This window comes from Sarcophilus harrisii, chromosome 3 (genome assembly GCF_902635505.1).
Source record: "Sarcophilus harrisii chromosome 3, mSarHar1.11, whole genome shotgun sequence".
NCBI lineage: Eukaryota > Metazoa > Chordata > Mammalia > Dasyuromorphia > Dasyuridae > Sarcophilus > Sarcophilus harrisii.
The window spans coordinates 242853414-242864219 of NC_045428.1; positions in this window are offsets into that span (position 1 = coordinate 242853414).

Consider the following 10806-nt stretch of genomic DNA (forward strand, 5'->3'; position numbering starts at 1 on the left):
AGCCATCATTCAAGTATTAGAAAGGGAACTTGGAGCTTCTCATGGCTGTTTCTACTCAAATGACCTTAAAGTCATGTAAGCATCATGAGTGAGGCTTCACAAAGCAAATCCCAAGGATAGTCTCAATATCTTTTACCAAAAAAAAAAAACCAGCTTAACTTGCATGGAAGCAGGGCTTAAGATATTGCTCCTACAGGTGGATAGGAGGCAGGCCATAATTTTAATAATAATAATAATAACTATAGGCAACTAGGTAACATAATAAATGTATTACTGCGTCTGTAGTCTGGAAGACTGGAGTTCAAATTTGGCCTCTAATACTCACTGTGTGACTTTGGACAAGTCATTTATTCTGTTTATCTTAATTTCCTCATCTGTAAAATGGCAGTGATAATAGCATCTACTTCCTAGAATCAGTTAAAATAATAATTGTAAAATACCTAACACATAATAAACACAATGTAAATGTCAGTTGTTATTTTTTTTTTTTTTATCATTTGCACCAGCACAGTTGCTGTGGTGCTTTGATGGGCTGACATCCAGTTCAGAAGAAGAGAGGGTTAAGTATGATTGGTGATTCGAAATCCGATTTTTCTTGTGCAACAAGATAACTGTATAAATATATACACATATAATGTATTTAACATATACTTTAACTTGTTTAACATATATGGGACTTCCTGCCATCTAGGGGAGGGGGTGGAAGGAAGGAAGGGAAAAGTTGGAACAGAAGTGTTTGAAAGGGTCAATGTTGAAAAATTACCCATGCATATGTTCTGTCAATAAAATGCTATAATAATAATAATTAAAAAAGGAAAAAAAGTATGATTGGTGAGGCAATCCTCACCAGTGGCTATCAAAGTGTAATTGGGATGTTAGTCCTCTTTTGATTTCTGGATCACACATACCTGGGATCAAATTATGATCTTTGCCTTCAAAGAAAGACCATGGCCCCCACACTGGAGATCACTATTCTAATATACTTATTAAAAAGACTGAATTTTAGCTATTTATGTTTTTACTTAATTGTAAATTCCTTAAAGACAAGGACAGTCTCTTATTTAAACATTATTAGAAGTATTGAAACACTTATGATAAGTGCAATAACCAACCATGATTCCAGAAATCTGATGATGAAGTGTACCTCTCATCTTGTTACAGAAGTGAAGTGAACCCCTAACTGTAGGTATTCTCCAGTACTCCATTCTATGCCCTCTTTTCTTCTCTCTATACTCTCTGAACTTCATAGTTTTCTGCAGAGTGGTCATTGAATATATGTTACTTTATGGTGGCACATATCTGGGCCTGGAGTTAGGAAAACTCACCTTCCTGAGTTCAAATCCAGTTTCAGGCACTTACTAGTTGTATGATTCTGAACAAACCAATTAACTCTGTTTGCCTCAGTTTCCTCATCTGTAAAATGAACTGGAGAAGAAAATGGCAAACTATTCCAGTATCCTTGCCAAGAAAACCCCAAATAGAGTCACAAAGAACCAGACATGATAGAAAAAAACATTTTTCGTTATATGAACACAACTCAAAGTAGTACTGATGGAAGTCTGTGTGCCTGTTAAGGGACTGAATTGGCACAGGAGCTTTGAGAGGAAAGGCTTTCTTTTCTTGGGAGAGAAGACTTCAGGGACTGAAAAGAGATCAAAGGAAAGAGACCTCCAGGAGAAGAAGAGAAAGATTTTGGAAGCTGCAGACATATAGGGAAAGTAAACTTTCACAATAATGCCATCTATTGTGAACTCTTGCATCAGCTTTCTCTCTACCAATCTGCCTAAGAAGTAACATGCAAAACCTCCCAGACTTATTTGAAAATCCAGGTTACTTTAACATTGTTAATAACTTAATGAATATACTCTTTGAGCCAAAAAGGTAGCTACCACTTTGAGTAACTATTTCTACATCTTTTTTAGTCCATCACCTCAATCTGGGATATTAGGATCTGTTCTCTTTGATGGAAAAAAAAGTTTTTAAAGTTAAAAGTTTTAAATTCCCACATTTTTTTTTCCAAAAAATCATAATAATCATTTTATCTAGGTTTTTGCTGATGCCTAGGACATTTTAAGTGCACTGCTACTTAGATATGATTTTAGATTGGGGAACATTTGATGCTTATAAAAAAAAAAGTATTCTACTCAGGAGAACAAATCCTCTTCTAATAGACTCTCTTACAAAAATGTAGTTCCTATTCATATATCAAAATTATTCAAGAGTTCTGGGAACAACAGAAATAACCGTGTTCAACAATCCTCTGATTATAAACATTAAAGCAAAACTTCATCACTGTGAGGGAAAAGAACCATTGGAGACTCCATATTAACAATTATATTAATTGGCAGACAGTAAAGACAGACAGTTGAAAAGATCAGAGGAGGGTGAATATAAAGAGCTTTCACTTGTCCCAAGCATTCCATAAGCAAATGTTCATTTTTTTTTTTTTGTAATTTTTTATTGACAGAATCCATGCCAGGATAATTTTTTTACAACATTATCCCTTGCACTAACTTCTGTTCCGATTTTTCCCTCCCTCCCTCCACCCCCTCCCCTAGATGGCAAGCAGTCCTATACATGTTAAATAAATTACAGTATATTCTAGATACAATATATGTGTGCAGATCCAAACAGTTTTCTTGTTGCACAGGGAGAATTGGATTTAGAAGGTATAAATAACCCGGGAAGAAAAACAAAAATGCAAACAGTTTACATTCATTTCCCAGTGTTTTTTCTTTGGGTGTAGCTTCTTCTGTCCTTCATTGATCAATTGAAACTGAATTAGGTCTCTTTTTCAAAGAAATCCACTTCCATTGGATTACATCTTCATATAGTATCGTTGTTGATGTATAAAATGATCTCTTGGTTCTGCTCATTTCACTTAGCATCAGTTCATGTAATTCTCTCCAAGCCTCTCTGTATTCATCCTGCTGGTCATTTCTTACAAAACAATAATATTCCATAACATTCATATACCACAATTTACCCAACCATTCTCCAATTGATGGGCATCCATTCATTTTCCAGTTTCTAGCCACTACAAACAGGGCTGCCACAAACATTTTGGCACATATTGGTCCCTTTCCCTTCTTTAGTATCTCCTTGGGGTATAATCCCAGTAGAAACACTGCTGGATCAAAGGGTATGCACAGTTTGATAACTTTGGGGCATACCTCCAGATTGCTCTCCAGAATGGTTGGATTCGTTCACAGCTCCACCAACAATGTATCAGTGTCCCAGTTTTCCCGCATCCCCTCCAACAATCATCATTATTTTTTCCTGTCATCTTAGCCAATCTGACAGGTGTGTAGTGGTATCTCAGAGTTGTCTTAATTTGCATTTCTCTGATTAATAATGATTTGGAACACTCTTTCATATGAGTGGTAATAATTTCAATTTCATTGTCTGAAAATTGTCTGTTCATATCCTTTGACCATTTATCAATTGGAGAATGGCTTGGTTTCTTATAAGAGTCAATTCTCTATATATTTTGGAAATGAGGCCTTTATCAGAACCTTTAACTGTGAAGATGTTTTCCCAGTTTGTTGCTTCCCTTCTAATCTTGTTTATATTAGTTTTGTTTGTACAGAAGCTTTTTAATTTGATGTAATCAAAATTTTCTATTTTGTGATCAATAATGGTCTCTAGTTCATCTTTAGTCACAAATTTCTTCCTCCTCCACAAGTCTGAGAGATAAACTATCCTATGTTCCTCCAATTTGTTTGTAATCTTGCTCTTTATGTCTAAATCATGGACCCATTTTGATCTTATCTTGGTATATGGTGTTAAGTGTGGGTTCATGAAAGGCTCATCTTTTCAACCCAAATATTTTACTAGTGTTGTTGTATGGCAGCAAGACCTGGAACCCTGGAATACTACTGTTCCCAAATACCTAAAAATGTGCATCACATAGAGGTTAATGAAAACATGGATGGTAGAACTGTTGGTGAGATTTTGGAAGTGGGGCAGGGCTTTCCACTATGAGATCTGGTTCAGGTTCAGTTCTGACTCTGGCTCTGGATTCCCTCCCTTTACTTATCTTCTTCTTAGCCAATAGTTGGGATGCCTACACTGTCTTCTTTACCATTGCTTTATGACCCTGTCTTCTCTATACTCTTTTGCCATCTTCCCCCTCCAGCATATTTAAGAAAGGAATGACTAATTCAGCATAGTTAACTGGGGATTTCCATCTTTTCCATCTCTCTGCTTCCCCTTATCTACCTAAATTTAAAGTAGTATAAATAGGAGTTAGGCAATTTTAGCTGCCTCTTGAAACTCCTGCACTTCCTGAACCACTTGTCCTTAATTGTTCCTGCACTTGGAGGTCTTCCTGGACCTCACTGGAAATATTTGGCAAGGAAGCAGAAATGGTAATGTGTCATTTCTAGATTTTCTTTTTTTCTTTTGAAAAAAATTTCTTTACAGCATTATCTCTTGCACTCACTTCCGTTCCGACTTTCCCCCTCCACCCCCTCCCCCAGATGGCAAGCAGTCCTATACATGTTAAATATGTCACAGTGTATCCTAAATATAATATATGTGTGCAGAACCGAACAGTTCTCTTGTTGCACAGGAAAAATTGGATGCAGAAGGTAAAAATAACCCGGGAAGAAAAAAAAAAGGCAAACAGTTTACATTCATTTCCCAGTGTTCTTTCTTTGGGTGTAGCTGCTTCTGTCCATCATTGATCAATTGAAACTGAGTTAGATCTTCTCTTTGTCAAAGAAATACACTTCCATCAGAATACATCTTCATACAGTATCGTTGCTGAAATATATAATGATCTCCTGGTTCTGCTCATTTCACTTAGCATCAGTTCATATAAGTCTCTCCAATCCTCTCTGTATTCACCCTGTTGGTCATTTCTTACAGAACAATAATATTCCATAACATTCATATACCACAATTTACCCAACCATTCTCCAATTGAGGGGCATCCATTCATTTTCCAGTTTCTAACCACCACAAGCAGGGCTGCCACAAACATTTTGGCACAAACAGGTCCCTTTCCCTTCTTTAGTATCTCTTTGGGGTATAAGCCCAGTAGTAACACTGCTGGATCAAAGGGTATGCACAGTTTGATAACTTTTTGGGCATAATTCCAGATTACTATTTAGAATGGTTACATTCATTCACAACTCCACCAACAATGCATCAGTGTCCCAGTTTTCCTGTATCCCCTCCAACATTCAACATTATTTTTTCCTGTCATCTTAGCCAATCTGACAGGTATGTAATGGTATTTCAGAGTTGTCTTAATTTGCATTTCTCTGATCAATAGTGATTTGGAACACTCTTTCATATGAGTGGAAATAGTTTCAATTTCATCATCTGAAAATTGTCTGTTCATATCCTTTGACCATTTATCAATTGAAGAATGGCTTGATTTCTTATAAATTAGAGTCAATTCTCTATATATTTTGGAAATGAGGCCTTTATCAGAACCTTTAACTGTAAAAATATTTTCCCAGTTTGTTGCTTCCCTACTAATCTTGTTTGCATTAGTTTTGTTTGTACAAAAGCTTTTTAATTTGATATAATCAAAGATTTCTATTTTGTGATCAATGATGATCTCTAGTTCATCTTTGGTCACAAATTTCTTCCTCCTCCACAAGTCTGAGAGGTAAACTATTCTATGTTCCTCTGATTTATTTATAATCTTGTTCTTTATGCCTAAATCATGGACCCATTTTGATCTTATCTTGATGTACAGTGTTAAGTGTGGGTCCATGCCTAATTTCTGCCATACTATTTCCAGTTTTCCCAGCAGTTTTTGTCAAATAATGAATTCTCATCCCCAAAGTTAGGATTTTTGGGTTTGTCAAACACTAGATTGCTATAGTTGACTATTTTGTCTTGTAAATCTAACCTATTCCACTGATTAACTAGTCTGTCTCTTAGCCAATACCAAATAGTTTTGATAACTGCTGCTTTATAATATAGTTTTAGATCAGGTACAGCTAGGCCACCTTCATTTGATTTTTTTTTTTCATTAATTCCCTTGAGATTCTCGACCTTTTGTTCTTCCATATGAATTTTGTTGTTATTTTTTCTAGATCATTAAAATATTTTCTTGGGAGTCTGATTGGTATAGCATTAAATAAATAGATTAGTTTAGGGAGTATTGTCATCTTTATTATATTTGCTCAGCCTATCCAAGAGCACTTAATATTTTTCCAATTGTTTAAATCTGACTTTATTTGTGTGGAAAGTTTTTTGTAATTTTGCTCATATAATTCCTGACTTTCCTTTGGTAGATAGATTCCCAAATATTTTATGCTATTGACAGTTATTCTGAACAGAATTTCTCTTTGTATCTCTTGCTGTTGGATTTTGTGGGTGACGTATAAAAATGCTGAGAATTTATGTGGATTTATTTTGTATCCTGCAACTTTGCTAATGTTATGAATTATTTCTAATAGCTTTTTAGTAGAATCTCTTGGGTTCTCTAAGTATACCATCATATCATCTGCAAAGAGTGATAGTTTGGTTTCCTCATTACCTACTCTAATTCCTTTGATCTCTTTCTCGATTCTTATGGCCAAGGCTAGCGTTTCTAATACAATATTGAATAATAATAGTGATAGTGGGAACCCATGCATCTCTAGATTTTAAAACTTATATGGATCATACATATAGAGATCTTGAAGAATTTATCAATATTTACTATAGCACAATCTATAAAAGGAGAAGGATGCTGAGTAGATTATACCTGGACAGTTCCACTTTGATTTGGAATGAAAATGTTATTTCTGAACAAGATGCCCTGAATAAATTTTTTGAGATGCTACTTACAAACAAGCTCCAGATCAATGTGTTAGATTACCATCCTATTCATTAACAAGACACTAAAAGCTAAACAACCATTGTCAGTGTGACCTATAGATTATGAAGTTTGATGGAAATAAATAGAACTTCCTGCCCATATTCCTGGTTATGGCTTCATGTTCAGTATGGAAGATAGTAAGTACATAAATTAAATATGAGAGTGTATGCAGTAAATTGTAGGACAGAAAGAGAAGATGGGCCGATTGCAAAATTGAGAGCTGACATGTTGGTCAAAGTAACAATTTCACAAGTTCAGAAGAAATTGAGGAGGCCCTGTCTACCTCACATTGGGTAAACAACTTTCAGGAGGACATTGAGAGTTGCATAGGAAGATGGTCAAGCATGAATGGATTAATAATATCTGCATTGCTGGAACTGTGAATTACTCTAGCCATTTGGGAAAATAATTTGGAACTCCACTCCAAAAGTCTCTAAATTGTGCATGTCCTTTTAGCCACAACACCATAACTAAATCAAAAAAAGAGGAAAAAGATCCATAAATACAAAAATATTTATAGCAGTTCTTTGTGTTGTCAATGAATTTGAAAGTAAGGAGGTTCCCATTAACATAGGAATGCCTGAACAAATGACTGTGTATAAAGTTAATAGAATATTATTATATAATAGTAAATGATGAAAGAAATAGTCTAAGAAACCTGAAACATTTACATAAACAAATGCAATGTGAAATGAAATGAACCAGAGCAATCATTTATACAATAATTTGCAAAAATTACCAACTTTAGAACTCTGACTAATGCAGTAACCAATCACAATTCGAGAAGACCAACAATGAAGGATGAGACTGAAACACATTGTTTTTGACATAGCCGAAAAGGGAATTTTTACTTCTTGACTATGCACATTTTTAAAAGGATTTCTTTTCTTTTCCAATTGGGGGGAAGAAGAGAAAATAAATATTTTTAAGAGAAAGGAAAATTTCTAAAAATTACCCTAAAAAGTTATTTTAAAGTTAAAATGTATATATTTCTGAATAAAGAAAATTTGCAAATTTAGGTAATAGTTCGGTTAACAATTTGCTTCATCCAATAGAACAATAGTCAATTAAAATGTAAGTACACACTAAAGAATTACTTCCAAACTTGATTAAGGCATCTCACATTCTAAGTCTAGTTACCACCCTTCATCCATTTTTCTGGAGCTTTAAAATTTGTGCTCAATCTTTTGTACAGTTTCCTAACAGAAAATGTTAGGAATAAGCTTTTTGGATAAAATGGGAAAGGGGGACCATTGCTTTCAGAAGTCTTATCAAGAACTTATAAGGTTTCCCTTATTCAGGTAAGTCTGGAAAGAACTTTATATTAGAGAAATATTTATCTCTTGTTTCTTTTTTTAAATCAACTTTATTCATATTTTTAACATTGCCCAGATTTCTTTGATCCTTCTATACTCTTCCCTTTCCCAAAAAGCAATTCCTTATAACAACTAATATTTTCAAAGAAAAAAATTGAAAGAAAGAGAATAAAATCAATAGAACCAATCAATATATTTTAGTCAATGTGTATGTAGTTTTCAGAGTATGCTTACTTCACTTTGCATCTGGCCATGTAGATCCTTCCATGCTTCTCTGTATTCATCATATTTATAGTCTTACCACACATTGTTTAGTCATTCCCAAATTAATGTATACCTACTTTGTTTCCAGTTCTTTACTATCACAAAAAGTGCTCATATAAATATTTTAGTGTATATGGGCCTTAAAAAAAAAAACATCAAAGACAGACAACCTTGGGGTATGTTTCTTAAATTCTTAATACTTTTTGTTAAGGAAAATGAGGCTGCAAAATACTTCCATATGTATGATTTCTATTCCTGATTCTATTTCCATTTCCTGGTGCTCTGGAAAATTTGAAATTCAATCCCATACTGGTTTCACTTTCCTCTTTTTGATTTAGGTATCCCTCATGTATCTGTCTGGGGCAATTGAACCTACCCAAATTGACTACTCAGGAGTCACTCCAAATGATGTACAGAAAGAATTTATTAGAATCTCGAGAAGTGTACCGTCCTGGCCTGTGGGCCTGAAAGAACAGCAAGGATACCCACAGGAGGAGAGTCATTCACTTGAAGATGCTTACAGCTTTTATACATTTCAGACAAAGAACCCCCAAAATCCCACCCTCTATGGGTTGTGATTGGTTACAGAAACCTTTATCCCCCTATTTGGTCAGTGGAATGCAGTAAAAAAGGTGATATACAGCTTCAGCCACTTAATTCCTTCTTTGGACAATGGAATGCAGTCCAGGTCTCACCTAAAATCATGTGACTGGGGCCTATAGGCCTGATCTGCTTTAGTTAACAGTCTCTGATCAATATGTGCTTAATCTGTAAGTTCTTCACCTTTCCATACATGTCCAACCAAACCTTGCTTGACAACTGTGTTCTATTCCTGCTGTGTTCAGCTAAGAAAGTGATTTCCCTTTTCTTTGTCACTTATCTTTTGTCTTTTGTGAAATTTCAGTTTGTTTTTTAATGAGGTCCTGCTTTGATTGGTTCCTGTGTCTACAATGAAATAAATCAGAATGGAGCCCCTGGCCATCAGAGGAGAGACAGTATACAAATCAAAATCATTTCTTTGACTAGTTAGAGAAACCATTCAGAACTATTTTTACCTATTAACTCCATCTCAAGTGAAACTTCTTTTTGCTACAAAGAAAATGCAATAAAGGATTTGTGTGTGTGTTGATTTTTTCCCACTTAATAGTATTTATTTTTCCAATTGCTTGTAAAGATAGTTTTCAACATTTATTTTTATAAGATTTTGATTTCCATTTTTTCCTTCCCTTTTCTCTCTAAGACTATACATGTAGAATTATGTTAAACATATTTTCACATTGTCATGTTGTGAAAGAAGAATAAGAACAAAATGGGGAAACCAAGAGAAAGAAAAGAACAACAAAATAGAGAAAATAGTATGCTTCAATCAGACTCCATAGTTGTCTGGATGTAGATAGCATTTTCCATCATGAATCTTTTGGAATGTCTTAAAGGATAGTTGTATTGTGGAGAATAACTAAGTCTGTCTGAGTTGATCATCAAATCATGTGTACAATGTTATCCTGATTCTGCTCACTTCACTCAGCATTAGTTCATGTAAATCTTTCCTGGTTTTTCTGAAGTCTGCATGCTCATAATTTTTTATTGAACAATAGTACTCCATTATATTCATGTGCCACAATTTGCTCAGGCATTTCCCAATTGATAGTCATCTACTCAATTTCTAATTCTTTGAAACTACAAAGAAAGCTTCTATAAAAAGAAAATGCAATAAAAGATTAAATAAAAACACTTTTTTTTCTCCATGTGTTGAATCTGTACTCATCTTTTAAAGTACAAAACCATGTCCAGGAAGCTTTCTAATCTCCCAGGTAGTGAATACCTTTCTCCACATGAGCTTCATAAAGGGATTGAACCTATATTTTCATTGGTATATAGAAATTACAGATTACTTTATCTGTGATTTAGTCTTAGAATTGCCTATTTTGGGCAGGTGACTTGCCCAGAATCACTTACCCAGTAGGTATCAGACCTGAGCCCCTGAACCCAGGTCTTCCTGGTGTTGTGCCAAAGTTCCATTTTGATGTCCTGACCTAGTTTCCCCATTGTCCTATTTAGTTATTCTGCCTCGGGTTATAACCTTTCCCTCTTAATGTTTGATGAGATAAAGATTTTATATCTTTAGGTTATAAACATTCCTTCTTAATGTTTGACAAGATAAAGGTTTGTCCATTTTAGATGTCATTAGAATATCAGTAACCTCCCTACATTGTGTCATCCTCGGGGTCTCCCCCACCATTAGGTTATCCCCACCTAGCTACCTCCTCCACTATGTCATTGTTCTTGTTATCCTTGAGGCTGGACTCTTTGAGATGATAGTCTCGTCCAGTCCTGGAACCAACCATGGATCCAGTGGTCCCAGTATCTCTCTCCATTTAATAAACTATTGAATTGGTCTCT